This window comes from Oculina patagonica, chromosome 6 (genome assembly GCF_052425735.1).
Source record: "Oculina patagonica isolate OP01 chromosome 6, crgOcupat, whole genome shotgun sequence".
In the NCBI taxonomy this organism is placed as follows: domain Eukaryota; kingdom Metazoa; phylum Cnidaria; class Anthozoa; order Scleractinia; family Oculinidae; genus Oculina; species Oculina patagonica.
In genome coordinates, this window is record NC_135763.1 from 6521597 (window position 1) to 6541537 (window position 19941).

A 19941-nucleotide genomic window follows, 5' to 3' on the forward strand; every position below is an offset into this window, starting at 1 on the left:
ATGCAAATGGCAAAAATATAACGTTGATCAATCTTTACGCTCCAAATGAAGATGACCCAACTTTTTTTGAATCTCTTTTTGAACATGTTGAAGACTTTCAAAGAGATGACGTCATAATCGGCGGCGACTTCAACCTCGTTCTGGACATAGAGATAGATAAGAAGGGTGGTACCTCCAAAACACACAATAATGCAAAAAATATCCTGCATGAGGAAGCAGAAAACCTCAATCTCGTAGATGCTTGGAGAATTTTAAATCCGGACGAAAGAAGGTACACCTGGCGCCAAAATCAGCCGGAAGTTCACTGCAGGCTAGGCTTCTTTCTTGTAAGCCAAAGCTTTCTGAGTAATGTCAGTTCCGCGGATATGCTACCAAGCTTTAGAACAGACCATTCAATGATAACTTTAAATATCTCCTTACATACAAATCCAAGGGGCCGAGGGTTCTGGAAATTGAACACATCACTATTATCTGACACCGATTATATCGATCTGATAAAGATGACTATTCTACAAACACAAAAAAAAATATATGAAAACGATCCTACAATTAGCCCAGCCCTGCTTTGGGATATGATCAAAATGAAGGTCCGAGAGAAATCCATTACCTTTGCGGCCGGCAGGAAACGCAAAACCGTACATAGAGAACAGATACTTGAAGAAAAAATTGCGACACTTGAAAAAGAACTAGAGCAACCTTCAATAAGTACAACACATCGCAATAACATTGCAAGCGAGCTTGAATTGCACAAAAAAGAGTTAGAAGAAATAATTAGAATCCGTACCCAAGGGGCAATAATCAGGTGTAAAGCCAAATGGTACAATGAAGGCGAAAAAAATACCAGATACTTTCTGAACCTTGAAAAGAGACACTTTAAACTGAACACGATAAGTCAGCTCCGAACGAATGAAAATGAATTTGTCACCTCCGATACGGACATTCTTGCTGAATGCGAAACCTTTTATAAAATCTTTACACATCTCAAGAAAACACAATATCATCAAATGATGAATTTTTTAAATCTGCTAACGATACTATACTGACCGACGATGACTGTACAAGCTGTGAGGGTAAGTTAACAGAAAAAGAATGCCTTGAAGCCCTCAAACACATGGACTCTGACAAAAGCCCAGGAACTGATGGCCTTCCATCCGAGTTCTACAAAACCTTTTGGGACGAATTATCTTCTATCTTGATTGACGCCCTGAACTACGGTTACAACACAGGGCAACTTTCGATTACACAGAGACGAGGAATAATTAAACTTATACCAAAAAAAGATTCAGACCCACATTTCATTAAAAACTGGCGCCCGATTACCCTTCTTAACTGTGATTATAAAATAGCCGCGAAAGCCATCGCAAATCGATTTAAAGCTGTTATACCAAATCTCATCAACAATGACCAGACTGGCTTCCTAAAAGGACGATTTATAGGAGAAAATGTCCGATTGATAGACAATATTATTGAATATGCTTCACAAAAAAACATTCCAGGCTTGTTACTTTTTCTAGATTTTGAAAAAGCATTCGACTCACTTGAATGGCATTTTGTCGAACGCACGCTCAAGTATTTTGGCTTCGGCTCCTCCTTAATGAACTGGATTCGAACGTTTTACAATAATGCTGAAAGCTGCGTTTTAAATAACGGCTGGTCGAGCAATTTCTTTAAACCACAAAGAGGTGTCAGGCAAGGCTGCCCGCTTTCGCCATATCTCTTTATTCTATCAGTCGAAGTCTTAGCGAAAGCAATCAGGTCTAATCCAAACATAAAAGGCATCTCTGTCAACGACACAGAAATTAAATTAAGCCAATATGCCGATGACGCCACCTTGATTCTCAACGGTACTCGTGAATCTTTGTCCGTTGCTCTTGATACGATCAATAGTTTTGGCAATGTGTCCGGCCTTAAACTTAATGACAAAAAAAAACTGAAGCTCTGTGGATCGGATCAATGACGGGAAAGAAAGAAAAAATCCTCCCGGAAATGAATTTTAAATGGCCAGAAAAAAAAGTTAAAGTCCTTGGTGTGTGGATTTCCACTGACCCCAGCATCACGCTAAATATCAATTATAATGAAAAAATGGAGAAAATTAGAAACGTTCTGAATTGTTGGAAACATCGCCGCTTATCCTTAATCGGCAAAATTTTGGTTATTAAAAGTCTGCTGGCTTCCCATCTAACATATATTTTAGCTCCATTACCAACAAACCAAAACGTCATCCGCGAAATAAACGACATTTTTTACAGCTTCCTATGGAACAAAAAAGGGACAAAATTAAGAGAACAGTGTTGATAAATGACTATGATAAAGGAGGTCTAAAAATGATTGACTTAACATCATTTAATAAGTCAATGAAATCAACTTGGATTCAAATGTACCTAGACCCTTCAAACCGTGGAAAATGAAAAGAATTGTTTGATCTCGAATTTGCCAAATTTGGAGGGAACTTAGTCTTCAAAGGTAACTTGAGCAAAGCGGACTGCTCTAAAACAATACCAGTAAAAAACCCTTTCATAAGAGAATTGCTAGAAATATGGTCGGAAGCCAGCTTTGAAAATGTCATAAAAAGCAGACAACACTTTCTTGAACAACCTCTATGGCACAACTCACTGATCAGGATCGATAACAAGCCAATTTTCGACAAAAAGCTCTTCCTTCAAGGCGTCCTCAAGGTCAAAAATTTAATGAAAGCAGACTCCTGCAGCTATCTTTCCTACAAAGACTTCACAGACGCTTACAAAATACATATCGATTCTCTAAAATATTACGGAATTATATCTGCTCTTAAAGTTCTATATAAGCATTCGAATTTACCAAATGAACCCAAGGATCCAGTCGCATCCGAACCGTTCCTAAACCTATTTCTTAAAAGCCCAAAGGGAAACAAGGTTGTCTACAAAAAGCTGCTTTCTTCCAAAAATGCTGTACCAATAAAAAGTGAAACAAAATGGAACACCAATATTGCCCCCGAGAAATGCGGCACTGACGTGGATTGGAGAACCGCTTATACTTTGGCTGCCAGGTGTACAAAAAGCACAATGCTCATTAATTTTCAATATAGATTTCTGCATAGAATACTTCCTACTTATTCGTTTTTAACAAAAATTGGAATTAAGAAAGACCCAAACTGCACTTTCTGTAGCAATTGTGTTGAAGACCTGATTCATCTTTTTTGGCAATGTGAAATCATTAAACTTTTTTGGCGTAATTTAACTGAAACACTTCAAAAGTTTTAGTTAATACCTCCAAACTATCCCAAAGACATAACAATATTTCTGAGACTCAAGTCTGATACTTCAAATTTTTCTCCTCGACTAAACTTTTGTTTCTTATTAGCAAGACACTACATTTGGTGCTGTAGATGTAATGACAAAATTCCACATGTAAAAACGTTTCTTGTAATCCTTCAATCACAATTTAATATTGAAACCCATAAACCCAAATCCAATCTGAAGAAATGGGAACCTTTACTCCCTCTCCTAGGCTCAAATTAATTCATCTAATTCAGATGAAAAAAATCGCTTCATTCCTTCATATACTTCCCAACACCCCAAGACGTTGAGGCTATCGTTCTTTTTTTGCACTGCTCAACAAAATTTCTGAGTTATACTTTAAGATGAATTGCAAAATATTTTAATATACATATATTTATCTTTTTGTTATATTTCAAATCATTAAGTAAGTAACATTAATATAATTGAAACTGTAAGCTATTTTGTTTGTAAGCAATTGTAAGCAATGTTGTATTGTAATTTTTTTTTCGTATTGTGAGCAAGTTAGTGTTGATAGTTAAGAGATAAGTGTTGTAAATAACTGTCAATATTGTAAGTAACGCTAGTAAATAACGTTAGTATTGTAGCTGTTGTAAGTAAAATTGTAAGTGATTTCAGTATTGCAATAAAAAAAAAAGCGTGTAGATGGGGCATCGGCTAATGTTGGTTGATAATTGATGAGACCGCGGTCTTTCAAAACGCCATTATTTCGGATCTTCCCATAAACCTTTTTTCGCTTGTCAAAATTCTACGGAATACAGAGTACTTTACGGGAGATTATGCAAAGAATATTTCGGAAGAAAATTCTGTCTCGCTGGCTTTCCTCGCGTTATCACTACGCAACAAATTTTGTCTTGGGACTCCCCTCCCCTTCCCCTAGAGCCTATGCGGCCGGGGGAAGGGAGGGATGGAGGGCGTGCGCTTACGTCAGAACCAAAATTTTTCAGTTTGATGGGTTTTTACCAATAATTCTTAGGTATAGGGCTCCGCTCGCGCGAGCAACGCTAAACTGCTACAATCCACATAATTTGTTAGAACACTTGAGCCGAAGTTCAACTTCAGCTGTTCAATCATGCATGCCCTCTACCTGTGGTCCTGTCTCAATGTTGCCACAGAAAATTTTTTTATGGCGGTAGCAACCAACTGCTGATTCCATTTCGACTTTTTTCAACATTGAGGTAGAAGTGGAGGTACTGTATCTATAATAAGGACGCGGATTGCAACATAACGAAAACCTGCAGACATGCCGTGAGAGCTTAAGGCTCATTCAATTGTCACTGAGCTAAGCTCATGTCTAAAGTTACTAGCTTTAGTCCAAAGGTTGGAGCCTAAAATATCGTAACAAACATGTGTCTATAATCTTCAATTGTGTTTTTTGTTATCTAGTTCAGTATTATTCTTGCGACATTTTTGCTGAGACCGGGCTGAGACGAGAGAGAATTTTACATGACCTATGCAAATATTATACCGACTTTAATTGGGATTGAGAACTTGTTACAAAAAGAAGAGAACCAGCTAAAAAAGAAGTAAGAGCAATTTTCTGCAGACGTGAATCGTCGCACGAAGATTAACCTTGACGGAATCAAGAACGTGTTTAAAAGAACAGCTTAACGGAATAATCAGTTAAGCTGTGTTTCAGTCATTTATGACATTGCCAATACTGTGATACTTTTTTAGAAGTTTATTTTTCAAGCGATTATTGTATATTTTTAACATGGCCTTTTTATAGACCGAGTTGCTTTTAATAGAGAACTTTAAGGAGACGATAAAGGGCCGATATAACTATATCTTGTTCCACTTCCGTATTTTCCTGGCGACACTGTTTCTTCCCTTTATTCGCGTAGATATTTTTCAGGTTGTTTTAACTTAAGCTTTTGTGTGTGTGACATCGCGCAACCCGTGCAACAGCGGTCGTGTTTAATTTTGGAGCTTACGAATTAGTGCCGGTAAACCCTAATCTCGTACCATGATGTATACTTAATCCACTATCCTGCCAAATGAACTCAAGCTGCAAAATCTTGGCTTCTTAACCAAGGATTTATATCGTATCCTGTAGGCTTATTCGGATATTTTCGGGACGTGACTTGAGTATGCCCCTCTATCTTAAGCTGCACTAGAGGTTCCTTTACAATATACCGGGCCTTGAAGGCAATCTCGTTATAACTTCCTGAGGGCTGTGAAGAACGAAAAATAAAAATAACCAACACCACTTGGTGACACCTTATGCATTGCTTGTATTGAAGTAATTATTAAAAAAACAACCAGTGGAGTTTTCTAGCGTTTTTCAAAGTCTATCTATAACTGTCGATTTAGATGCGTAGAATTCGTCGATCAAGATTTGCGTGGTTGTAGCAAAGCGAAAAAGGTAGGGATTGTTTGGCGCTTCTCGCCTTTGTCCCTTGGAGAGAAGGCAGGGACCGCGTTTGCATTCTAGATTATCCCCTAAAATGTATCTATTTCTGCAACTTTGGCAGGATCGTGTCTAGTTACAAATAAACGTGCTTCAAAGAAAAACAGATTATCCAAAGAGCCAGACAGGTCACGCCTTAATCCCATTCCGTGTCGTGAATTCTAACTAACATCGTCCGTACGCTCACAAGTGTTCCGTCTTGTAGACCTCTTGATCTCAGCCTGTATTTAAGTAACCACACTAAATAATATTTCCTAGCAAAGCAGAATAATCCGCCATTAAGCATTTTTAGCGCCTTTTTCCGTACTCTTGACTGTTAACCCTGGAAAAGGTTTCCTGAAAGTTTTTGTCCTCTTTGTTGTGTTTTCTTTTTTTTTCTTAATCTTCACGCAAAGTAATTTGCGGTCTATCGTGAGACCACCCATCGAGTTCTGTAGAAAACTTTAGATCGAATCGTTCAGTGTAGACTAATTGTCTTCTAGTACGAGTGTTATCATTGCGCAATATTACGCTGACGAGATGGCTTTGATGTATTTTTGTCTCATGACGTTGTCATGACGACACGAGATAATACTACAGGGGAGAAGGTGCATTCCATGCGTGTTTGCTTTCTGAGGCCGCCGAATTTTCCCGCCATGTCAATATTTTTCCCGCCATGTCAAAATTTTCTTTTTTTAGTAAATGCCGAAAAATGCGATCATCAGATTTAAACAAAACAGATGCTGAAAATGAATTTTTCAACAATGACACGAGCATGAGACAAAGAAAAATTCTGAGTCCCCGACCGGAATCGAACCCATGGCCTCCCAGATACCGGTTGGGTATACCAGATACCGGTATCTGGGAGGCCATGGGTTCGATTCCCGTCGGGGACTCAGAAGTTTTCTTTGTCCCATGCTCGTGTCATTGTTGAAAAATTTTTTTTTTCATTATTTATCACCGAGCTTAAAATTTACCATCTTTATTATTTACAAAACAGATGCTGTTTGCACTGACAGTTGCGTTTATTTTTAAGCTTTTTGTTTGTTTTTCTTAGGGACGGACCATTAGAAAAGTGATGGGGGGGGGGGGGATGGGGAAAAAAACAAAAAAAAAATCATGCAAGCCAAAACGGCAAGAAAAAAAATCGTGCAAAGGGGAAGGCAAAGAAAAAAATTCGTGCAGAAGGAAAGGTCCTATTAATACCTGAAAATATCTGTCATCATTTAACACTTGATGAGATCTATTATTCGATGAAATATATGGTAAAGAACGCTGAAAATAGCATTTCCGAGCCTAGAAATTTCAAAATTTTCTGGGGAAGCATGCCTCCACACCCCCCTAGATGGATTGTGATCATAACATTCCTTTAGCGCGTCTCTCTCTAGCCTGCGTAGATTGCTTACCAGTTAACTCATCTCTCAAACAGATTGCAAACATGAATGGTACGATATACAGTGGTCTTAGTTTCTGTTGTCAATTCCTGTCAAATAGGATTTCTGCAGTAATTATTTATGAATTTCTATTACGTATTGTTTCAGTTTTTGCATATGTTTATGTCTAATGGCGCGTTCGTTTGGGAATATTCCGAAATAAGAATGTATTCCGGAATATATTCCGGCTATTCTGCTCCTGAGAGCAGAATAGCTGGAATGGAAATCCACGTATTCCGGAATAGGAAGAGCAGCCAAACGAACGCTAAGTCGCATTATTCCAATTATTCTTATTCTGGATTGATCCCAAACGAGCGCGCCCTTAGTTTTCCTACGGACTTTACACAGAAATATATGAAAAACACAAATCTAGTATACGAAGTGATCGAGAAATTCATCCTGCTTTGGTGTGTTAAGAAGCAAAAGAATTATTAACAGTCCCTGAAATCAATGAACAACAGCATTTTTAAAATATGTAAAAAATAATCAACAAAGCAACATTTGTCAAAAAACATGGTATAAAGTAACAAAACATGGCATTTGTCTGAAAAAAAAAACAGTTGTCTAAAAAAAAAAAAAATTCGAGCAGAGGGTTTCACCCGAAAAAAAATTCCTGCACAAGAAATGGACAGAAAAAAAAATTCGTGCAAGCCGAAAATTCCCCCCCCCCCCCCCCCCATCACTTTTCTAATGGTCCGTCCCTTAGTGATAAAAGCGATCACACGAGATTCCCACCATTCTAGTCATATTAGTCAATCAGATAATAGCTACCGTTTCGTGAGAACAATGTGTTTTATGATTTTGGTACAGCAATAGGGGAAAAGCATGTTTTAAACAGGATTGCGCCGTACAGAACTGTAGGTTTGTCGACCGACAATATCAGGTCAGGGAAACCTTTTTTGCCGTTTCCATTTTTGATTAGATCCGATTTCAAAGATGTAATAGACCGTAGTAGTCAAACGACATGTGTGCCTTTACTTTAGTTTCGATTTAGTTGACTAGCTAGCTTGGGCAAGTTAGAATTTGTGCTGATTAAACTAGTTCAAAACAACTGGTAGATCCCGTGGACATTATTTTCCTTGTGTGTCTTCAATTTGAGTATTACCCTAAACCATTTTGGAAAACAGTTCAAAATTTCCCCAATCACGAAGACACACGCGAAAGGTCAACCATGAAACTTTGCTTGGCTAGACGGATCTATAAATAAATTTCACATTTGAAAAAAAAACTAAACCAACACTTGGTTTACAGAAACTAGATTGGTGGATAAATCAAACGGATAAAACATGGAGATAATTTATTGGGAAAAAAGTGTAGAGGAGATTAACAGAGAAACATCTTCCACTTGTTTGTGAAGGCGGTCAAACGATTACTATGCAAAGCTATTTGTTTTTCAATTTGAATAATGGAATTCAACTTACTCAAGAAAACAGACAAACAAGGAGGCGCTCCGCCTAATTTCCGGGAGTAAAGATGATATCTCGCAATTAGAAGCACAAGATCAACGGCTGTGTTAGTCGGGATTCTTAACAGCCCCATCAAATGGAGATCTGTGAGAACAAACTCAGTCCCAAAGCCCTTTTGAAAGAGAAATTGTTTAATATCTTCCCAAAAACATTGCGTTATGGGACAGTTCAAGAAAAGATGGATGATAGTCTCTGTTTGTTTTGCACAGAAGCAACATTTATTTGAAGGTATAAGATTGATTCTCTGCAGAAAATCATTCGTGGCAATCCTCCGATGTAAGAATTTAAAATGGAAGGTTCTTAATTTGGTGGACGCCGTACAATTAAAAGCAATTGTGTATGCTACTTTCCAGTCTACCTCACAGTCGTTCTGAACATGAAGGTCTCTCAGCCATTTTACTTGGCTTCCAATGGGTGGGATTTTTTCTCTCTTTAAAAGAGAGGTATACACAAAATGATTGATCTTACTCTTAGAGGTAAGATCAGCTAAAGATACTCCTTTCATAATGTTATTGTCTGGCGTCTGAGGATTATGTAGCTTCCTTATAAATGACCTTATAGCTGAAAGAACGGCAAATGATTCAAACCATTTTAGCTCGGGGAACTTAATCCTCAGCTCGTCGTACCTAAGCAGGGTGCCATTCTCGTCCAATAAGTGGGAAATTTTGCAAATTCCGTGGTTGAACCAATGTTTATGGAAAACGGGTCGGTCGTTTATTCGAATAAGAGAATTGTACCAGATGATCTGGTCACCAACATTTACATCAGTGATGTCAGTGACATCCGTAAAATGTAACTCTGCCCAGGCTTCCAGTACCTCTTGGACGAAGGGGTTACAGACCCCTAACGTGGGGATGTCGTCTTTGTGAAGATTGCAGGTGAAAATATCCCTTCCTCCATGCTTTTTAAGACTGTCCTCGAAAACAAATTTCCATTTCCCATCATTTGTCGGATCCAGGTATTTTTGGATCCAGGAGACTTTGAGAGATTGATTGAACTTGTTTATATCAATCATTTTTAGGCCGCCCTCCTTGTAATCTTTGGTTATAAATATCCTTTTAACCTTATCTCCTTTACCATCCCAGAGAAAATCGAAAAACATTTTATTGACTTTTTGTAATGCTTCTACGGAGGTGGTTAGCGGCGTTAAAATATAGACCAGTTGGGAAACCAGGAGACTTTTAATGATGGTAATTTTTCCGATTAAACTGAGCCTCCTAAACTGCCATGATTCAATTACACTTTCTATCTTTTTGATCCTTACCTCGTAATTGCAGCGGAGCATTGTCTTCCTGTCTGTTGCAAACCAAATTCCAAGTGCAAATACTTTTCCTTTCACCCAGGAAATTTCCGATTTGTCACATTTTATTGGTTCTCTTTCTTTTGCTGAACCCACCCATAGCACTTTTGTTTTCTCGTAATTCACCTTGAGCCCAGAGATTATGTGAAATCCGTCCAAGACTGCAACTGCACGAAGAAATGAGCCCTCAGAACCGTCGAGTATTAAGGTTGTATCGTCGGCATATTGGCTTAGTTTGTGTTCTACTTCATTCGTTTCAAACCCCTTTATGTCTTTATCCCTTCTTATAAAATTGGCTAGTATCTCAGCTGCTATTATGAACAAGTATGGGGACATCGGGCAGCCTTGCCTGACCCCTCTACCTAAGATGAAATGCTCTGAGACCCAACCGTTGTTTTGGATGGCGCTGGAGACATCTTTGTAGAAAAGCCTGAACCAGTTCACCAGCGAGGGCCCGAAACCGAAGTGTATGAGAGCTCGTTCTATAAAAGACCACTCGATCGAATCAAACGCCTTTTCGAAGTCTACAAACATCAGGAGACCGGGTTTATTCGTATTATCCGCAAAGTTTATTATTCCATCAATTAGTAAAATATTTTCAGCGATGGAGCGTCCTTTTAGGAAGCCGCTCTGGTCATTGTCAATAATTTTTGGAAGTACCCGTTTAATTCGATTTCCAATCGCCTTAGCTGCAATTTTGTAGTCACAATTCAGAAGAGTGATTGGCCTCCAATTTTTTAGGAGAATGGGGTTTTTGTCTTTCTTCGGTAAAAGAGAAACTATACCTTGCCTCTGGGTGACGGATAATAGCCCCTTTTGGAAGGAACAGTTGATTGCATTCACAAAAAGAGTAGAGATGTCATTCCAAAAGAATTTATAAAACTCTGCTGGGAAACCGTCTGAGCCTGGGGATTTATTTGATTCCATTGTCTTAAGGGCACTCAAGCATTCATTGGCACTTAGAAGGCCTTCGCAGGAGTCTTTGCAGTCTTCATCAAGTCTCACACTATTATCTCTTGGGAAGAAATCCAAGTCCTCCTTGTTGTTTTGTATTGTTCTACTACTATATAAATCACTATAGAAATTCACGCATTCTTGAAGGATGTCGTGATCGGAGGTTAAAGTTGTGTTGTCAGCTTGGCGAAGTTGGCATAGAACCTTACGTTTAAAATGTCGCTTTTCTAAGTTAAAGAAGTAGCTTGAGTTTTTCTCGCCTTCGTTGTACCACCGAGTTTTAGACCGCAAGATGGATCCCTTAGTTTTATATTCATAGATTTTTTCTAGGCTTTCTTTTGCCTCCCTCAATTGTTGACTAAGTTCTTCTTTCAGTTGAGGGGGAATGGGTTCTTCAACTTTTTTCTCCAAGTATGCCACCTTCGCATGCAGATCGTCCTCCTCCTTACGTCTGGAAATAGCTTTCTCCTTTCCATAAAAAATTGAAGCTTCTCTTACCTTAAGTTTAATCATCTCCCATAACAAAGCATCATCGACATTGTTGTCATCTTTGTAATCTTCACATGTCTGGGAGATAACTGTTTTGACCCGGTGTGTAAAATCTACATCTCCTAAAAAGGAGGTGTTCAGTTTCCATAAGCCGGGACCTCTGGGATTTTCAGTGACACCTAGGCTCAGGGTAATCATAGAATGGTCAGTTTTGTATCCAGGAGTAATGTCAGAATTCGTTACTTTGCCATATAGCCCGCAGCTGATCAGGAAAAAATCAAGACGGCAAGATATTTCGGGGTTGCGTCTTCTCCAGGTGTATCGCGTCGTGAGCGGATTTCGGTCCCGCCAGATATCGCCTACGTCGAGATTTATTTGAACTTTTCTTATTTCAGCCAAAGCCTTCTTATGATAGGTGTTAGCGTTGCCTCCTTGTTTGTCTAACTCTACATTTAACACCAAATTAAAGTCTCCGCCTATGACAATATTGTCGCAATCAAAATCACGCATTCGATTTGTAATATTTTGAAAGAAACTAGGGTCATCCTTGTTTGGAGCGTACAGATTAAGCCATTATGTAGTTTTTTTTTTTTTTTTTTTTTTTTTTGAAAAAAATTTAATCTAGTCGACTGTTTCTTTTACTAAGTAGTTGCTGTAGCGTCATTGTTATTTGTATATATGCATAGTTTTTCTGCTGTTTTTTTTTTTTTTTTTTTTTTTTTTTTTTTTTGCACTGTAATTGTGGCATGAGGCATTGTTAGTATCACTGAAAGCATAGCAAAAAACAAAAGAAAAAGAAAAGAAAAAAAAAAAAAAGAGAGAAATATATATGTAGATTTAAATAAGTAATAAGCAAATACAGTATTGTAAATTAGATAGTATTGTAAGTTTTGTAATGTTAATATGGTAGGTAACACCAGTATTTTATTAGGATATAAGGTATTGTCAGTATTGTTAACAATGTTTTCTTGTACTGTTAGTAACTGTAAGTAATGTAGTTAATGTTAGTATTGTAAGTAATGTTAGTTTTGTTTAAGTAATTTGTGGTATTGTAAGTATTGTTAGTATTGTAAGAAAATTTGTTGTTCTCAATAAAAAAAAAAAAAAAAAAAAAAAAAAAAAACTTTGCTTGGTAGTGTGCGTGAGTTTATTGAAACGTGAGGCTGAAAACGTTCTTATCAGTCACAAACACAAAACAACAAAGGAGAATCTGTGACTTTGTTGACCTTTTTTAGATATTTAAAAAGGACGCTTATCGCAATACACAACGATCAAGATCCTTTTGCGGTCAACCACAACTTTGGACTATTCCAAATCTCTCGTTTCCCGAACTTTTTTTTCCGATAGATGATACGTTAGCTGTCCGGCTATGTGCGTGTACAGACAGCTTTCTTTCACTGAAGGGTCTAGGGTACCAGACTTTTCTTGTGCGGTAAATTTGTGAACACGTCTTGGAACACTTTGTTGAATTTTATTTGTTCAGTGGATACAAGACATCTTCATGCTTAACCGGCAGATTCATTGTATAACTGCACAATAAATTCGAATTAAGTTTCGTGACTGTAAGCTAATCTCGAGTGTTCTTTCACCTCTCTCCTCCGCAGAGGCTCGAGGAGAGAGTTCTTTCACTAAAAATGTCTGAAAATGGATGGCTGACTGAAGCCTCGAGTTCACTTGGCTCAGCGGCCATGTAACACGGATTGCGGCAAAACCTGAAGAGATACCGCTCATTCAATTGTCATTGTTCATGAGTTAAAGGGACTGTGTCACGGATTTTAGCTTAATTTAGGCATGGAAGATGACCATCAGTTTCGTTGAAATATTAAAATAACCTCTTAAAACAGCGAAGGAATATTTTAATAACACACCAAATGCAAAAGAAGGTACAGATGGCCAAAAGCGACGATGATTGGAACGGATTGCGATATGGGTTTTTGAAATATTGTTGGGCTGAACACTGGGTTTTCAAAGTTAATCTTGTTTGCTTGTAACTTTGAATTATAACGCCCGGGAGACAAATTTGGTTGCAATGAAGCTATGGTTTTGTCATTTAGATCCATATATAGAAGTAATTTTCTTGCAAACATTAAGTTTCATAGCTAGTATTTGGCAAAACTTAATAAAATAAACTTAACTTTGTGACACAGTCCCTTTAAGCGCGTATGTAAAGTTTCAAGTCCAAAGATTAGAACTTAAAATATCGTAATAAACAGATCTCTATAATCTCCAGTAGTGTTTTTATTATTATTCTCATCGACTTGTTAGCTAAGACGAGAAAGAATTTTTACCAAGCTTGTGCAATACCGACTTTAAGGGGGACGGGGGCGGGGAGTGTAACGTCAACTGTGGTATTACAAAAGTAGAGATGAAATTTCGCACGAAGATTAACGTCTCTTGAGCAAAATAGCTTTACTAAATAATCAGTTGAGATTTTCTCAATCATTTATGACAATGCATACAATGTCAGATCTTTTTATAGAAATATATTTTGTAAGCAATTATTGTTTTAGTAAAGCTTTTTTTGGCTTCGCGTAACCCATGCAACAGCGCGCAGTCGCGTTTAATTTTGGGGATTACGATTGAAAGCCATCGTCCTTCCAAATAACTCCAAGTTACACAAGCCTGGCTTCCCAGCGAAGAATTATTATCGTACCTTGTACTTAGATTTATTAGGGCATTATTTACTGGGACGTGACTAGACTTTCAAATAAAGTCCTTCCTGGCCTAAAGCCCGCTTCGCACGTTTTAGAAACTCGTAAGTCTAGGACGTGACTTGTGTATGCCTTTTATCTCTATAAGCTGTATTAGAATCTTTTCAATATACTGTGTGAAGGCAATCTCGTTATTACTTCCCGAGGGCTGTGAAGTTAAAAAAGATAATAAAAAAAAGGTGACAACGCTCGTTGCCATCCTGTGAACCGCTGCTTGCTAGCTACTACTTGGATATAACCAGAAGAGTTTTCAAGCAATTTTCATAACTTAAGTAGGCTGTATGACCTTTATTTTTTTTTCGTAAATTCGTTGATCGAGATTTGCGTGCAGTTGAAGATAAACGAAAAAGGTAGCGATTGTTTGGCGCTTCTCCGCTTTGATCACTTAAAGAGAATACAGGGACCGCTTCACATTTTAGATTAGCCACTATGCAACCTTGGCAAGATCTTGTTTAGTTATACAGGAATAAGCGTTCTACAAAGAAAAACAGATTATCCAAAGAGCCAGACAGGTCACGCCCTAATCCCGTTCCGTGTAATGGATTCTAACTAACATCCTCGGTATGCTTTTAAGTGCTTCTACTCGTAGGGATCTTGATCTAAGCCTACGTAAAAATGACCGTAGTAAGTAATCTTTCCTAGCAGCGCCGCATAATGCGTCATTAAGCATTGTCGGCTACTAGCTAGGTTTAAGGCCTTTTTCCTTACCCTTGACCCTTACTCGGCATGGTAAAGGCTTTTTAAAAGTTTTTGGTTTTGTTTTGTTTTTGTTTTTTTTAATTTAACCAGGCAAAGTAAATTGCAGTCTTAAGTGGAGCCACCCACGGAGTCCTTTAGAATCGTTTAGTTTAATTAGATTCTGATAGTCTACCAGTGGTAGGGTTATCATTAGGCGGGCAATATTAAAGGTGCGAGCGACGTTTTGATGTTTGTTGTCTGTTTATGGCAGCTCTGTCTTGCCACAATCCTTCACCCCGAGCCTTCATAAAAACCCAGCAATGGCTTACAAACTCGTACTTTACACGGAAAGCCAATTTTACCTGAAGGAAAAGAGTAGGAAGAGTGACACATTTCGGTCACGAAAAGATGGCCCATCTCTTCAGCTTTTATTCTGACCTTCACTGCCCGCTATAATACCATGCTAAAAATGTTGATTGGGAGTGTAAACTCGTACTCTGGGGCTCGCAAATCGTTCGCTTTATTGATTAAATAGAAAAGAGAACAAAACACTAACTAAAAAACGTGCATGCGCAAATTCACTCGTGCGGATGGCCTTACTTTAACTTCAAAGTTAATCCACTTTCGCACACATCAGCTAACCGAGAAAGAAGAAAGTTTTATTTGTTCTTTGTTGTTACGAAGTTCTGGTCGTGGTACCTAGAAACTGATAATTCTCATTGATCCAATTTAACACTGAAGAAGGAAAATATTTGTTATTTGGCTTCGTTTGCCATGAAACGTTAGAGTAACCACGGTCACGTTTCATTATTACTTGATGATTTAATCTCTTCTGGTAAAACGGCTACGAAATTGTTTAAAAATATTGCATCGTGAGTTCCATAGTTCGTGCTAGAACTTAGCTTCGTTAGCGACACTGATTTTACTCGCTGTAAATTAGGAACAAAGTGGAAGGGTTCTGAGTTATCATGCCAAATCTGTGAAGCTCTAAAAATAAGTGGACGAGCATATACAGATTATCCTGCAACAGCTTGTGTTCAAGTTAATTAAATGGTCGAGTGAAATGTTCAAGTTATTTAACCCTATTCAGACCGGGTTTTTTTGGATCTTTTCAGACCGGGGCTTTTCAGACCACCCCCCCCCCCCCCTCCCCCTTGTAACTTCCAGAATATTTAAGCAATCACAATGAAACTTAAAGGATATATAGTATGTTCAAAAACCTATCTTTTGTTATACGTCACGTGGGATGATGACATCACATCACGTGACAATGATATCATGATGTCAAAACAGCCACCTCTTGGATTTCTAAATTTTTCCAAAACTTCAGAAAACCGCCCAAAATTACTGCAAAGTACTCAAAACCAATCAAAATTGTGCTTAAAAACCGTAAAAGGGTAAAAATAATTACATTAAAGTTATTTTTCATTAATAAAAACACGAAAATTACAAATTTGGGAAAACATGCCTGCCAAAATGTCGTTGCCATGGTGACGTCAAGTTCCTGACACAACAACCTATTATACCAAATTATTCCCAGATAAAGTTTAGATAAACTCGCAAACTTTGGCACCTTATGGTTGAATCTTGAAAAAGTTATAAGCGTTCAAAGTGCGCGCGGGCACTTTCCGCCCCCCCCCCCCCCCCCCCGGTCTGGATAGGGTTAAAACATTTGGGTTTTTATTGATTTTAAACGCACCACGACTTAAAAATCCTTTTAATCAACCTAGGCTTAAGTTCCTACTGTTGATACTTTTTGATTTGTTACGATCTCTTTGTTGTTTTTCCTGCCTTAGAAAACTGTCTTTTTGACGTTTCCTTCAATTGCGGAAGAAAGTTCTGTGTGTTGAATCAAGACGAGCATGACATAGTCCCTTCAAAACCTGTATTGACCTTTATAAGAACGGGAGACAACGGGAGACAACCGTTGTTGCAGATTTAAATCATTAGACAAATATTGCACAACTTGAATAGTTTGGAAAAACTTTGCCAAAAGGCCGCTAAATCCGCCCACTCGATTGCAAAACGTTTATTGCAATACACAATGATCGAGATCCTTTTGTGGTCAACCACAACTTTGGACTATCCCAAATCTCATTTCAAAAACTTATTTTTCCGGCAGATGATACGTTAGCTGTGTTCGTCCGGCTGCATATGTGTACAGACAGACCTCCTTTACTGAACGGACATGGTGACAAACTTTTCTTGTGTGGTTAAAACTGCAGAACACGTCACAAGAAACCTGGTTAAATTTTCTTTGCTTAGTGGAAATAAGGCAATTTTAGTCTTAACCGGCATATTCACAGTATTACTGTATAATAAACTCGAAGTTTCGTAACTGTAAGATGATCAGTCGAGTGTTCGTTGTGGTTGCTAAAATGACTGATAATCGGTTGCTAAAAATGACTGAAAATTGATAACCAACTGAAGCCTCGAGTTGACGCAGTGGTCATGTGGCTCGAGTCAGACAAGACATGTTCGCTGTTGGTTCGCACTTAGTGTTCTGATGCATTTCCTCCATGTTTTCCAGCTAGCTCTTCTAGTTTGTTCAACGTATTTAACCCGAGTGGGCTAACTGTGGACACAAACCAAGAATTCAACTAAACCTTCAATACACTTAAAGTACTAAAAGCCAAAAATACTTAAAAACGGATAAGCCCACAATACTTTGAAAATACTTTTAAAAAGACCCCTATCTAATATTTACGATACAATCTATTCGCTACAGAGCTTACAGCAATTACTTTTATTACTTTTATTATTCAACCGCCGCCTGGTTAGCTCAGTTGGTAGAGCGCCGGACTGCTGTGCGGGAGGTCGTGGGTTCGAACCCCAGACCGGACCAACACTCAGGGTCTTAAAATAACTGAGGAGAATGTGCTGCCTTTGTAATTACATCTGCAAATGGTTAGACATTCTAGTCTTCTCGGAAAGGACGATAAACCGTAGGTCCCGTCTCCTGTATCTTCAGTCTTATAACAGGGGACGTAAAAGAACCCACACACTATTCGCAAAGAGTAGGGCACGAAGCTCCCGGTGTTGTGGTCTGGCCTTTACAATACAATTGTGTAGTAAATAACAGTATGTGTAAAGCGCATTTGAACATATAGATATGGAAAATGCGCTATATAAATACATTATCATTATCATTATTAGTAAAATAGTCCGATAGATTCAATTTTCTGACTCTGTTTCTAAAAATAGCTAGAGTAGGCGAATCTCTCAGATCTCTACTTTGCAGCAGCGTGTGGTATTGAAACGTGGCATTTTTAATCGCGGAGGGGGAAAAGATTATTGGAAGCAATTTTGAGATTCAAAAAATGTTTGCGTTTAACGTTACTGTTGAAAAGGGACGATGCCTGTGAAACATTTTAGGTGCGTTCAGGAATACCGTATGGTAAAACTCTCTAAGCATAACACTACAAAACAAAACAAGTTCTACAGTCTTAAATAAAGACATATTTAGTTAGTACATGCACTTTTGGTACAGGGGACTAACTATTATAAACATTACAGTAAAATACCGAGCAAACTCTAAACAATTAAACGATTATAGGCACAGAATAAACCCTACAGTCGTTTAATGAAGATCACAAGTCTCTGGGTATACTCTAACTACCTTATTATAGGAAATTAACGATACATGTTATTAACGCGAATTTCAAAAATTCGCGTTAATTTTATGTATGTTAACTTTTTTACTATAAGCATTCGACCAGAACTTTTCCTAAATTCGCGTTCACAGCATGAAATCTTAAATTTACGATCCCGTAAAGATGCCGTCTAGAAAGCGTTAAGATCCTCTTTACGAATCTATACTAACCTCTTTACACTTTCGTACAGAACGTCTATACGCATTGAAAACCATAGTGCGTAAAGAGTGCGTAGTGAGACTCGAAACGTATCTTTACGCGTGTTGTAAAAAATCGTAAAGAGATTGTGTACGAAATTTTACGGCTACTGTAAGGCGATCCAAAGTCGATCTTTACGCATTGTTAAACTTTCGTAAATGAGCAGTATTTAAAAGCCCATTGACGGCTTTGTATCTTTCTGTATTCTTTGGCAATATTTCCTTATTGGTAACCCGACTTTTATAAATGCAGGTTTCTGACAACATCTACATAACGCGCAACGCGCGCAACGTAAAAAGCCTATCAGGACGTTTACGATATTTTACGCTTTCGTAAACTGCGATATAATTTACGTACATGTATATATGACTCCCAAGTACTGACCCAGCCCCAAGAAGACCAGGAATACATGTTTAATACCTTGCAATTAATTTTATTGTCAAAACTCAAACAAAACATACATGTCTGTTATTTCAAGAACGAACGTTTAGCCGGTCATGTAGGAATGATTTTTTACTTTGCAATGCACGTGGTTTCATTTTTTTTTAACTTATCACTGATCATAAATAACAGTGAATTTATACTAAAATACTTGGAAACAATAACAGGTTTTTTAAAACTTGACTGTCCAGCTAAGTTTGCATTCTTTGTTTCCACTGTTCAAGGTTGTTTCGCTTAAGTGCCTACATGTATGTGACAGAAAATAATTATTGTTACAGTACTGTAAAATATATCTTATTAGCAATTATACATTTCCTTTGGCAATAATACATTTCCTTAGAGATGTCACATAATTTTTTAGTCTGTCTTATCCATAATGAAGATCACTCATGGAGAGTAAAAATTCTGTGAGTCAAATGAGTCAATGATTATGAGTCGAATGTTAAATTTGAAAATAGTGTTGCCCTTACTAACAAATGAAAGCTAACTGCAAGCAAACTAGAGTGGAACTAGCTGCAAGCAGACCCGAGTAAAACTAACAGCAAGTAAACCAGAGCGGAACTATCTACATGTACAAGCAAACTACTAACTGCAACTAGCCGCAGCCAAACTGGGGTCGATGAAATAACCATAAGCAAAGTAAATGTACAGTGCTTCTAAGCTAACTTAAATAAAGGGAAACTATGGTTTATTATAGTTCACCAATAATTCTGATTGGTTTAAATTGGTTTAAATTATCACAATGAAACTTAAAGGATATATAGCATGTTCAAAAACCTATCTTTTGTTATACGTCACGTGGGATGATGACATCACATCACGTGACAATGATATCATGATGTCAAAACAGCCACCTCTTGGATTTCTAAATTTTTCCAAAACTTCAGAAAACCGCCCAAAATTACTGCAAAGTACTCAAAACCAATCAAAATTGTGCTTAAAAACCGTAAAAGG

General features: G+C 37.8%; 1 protein-coding gene across 1 annotated transcript in view; it reads left to right on the forward strand.

Annotated features, from left to right (window-relative positions):
* The window catches only part of LOC144656582 (uncharacterized), a 432902-nt gene that overhangs the window by 296211 nt on the left and 116750 nt on the right, over positions 1-19941 (forward strand). The gene's annotated exons all lie outside the window — the stretch shown is intronic.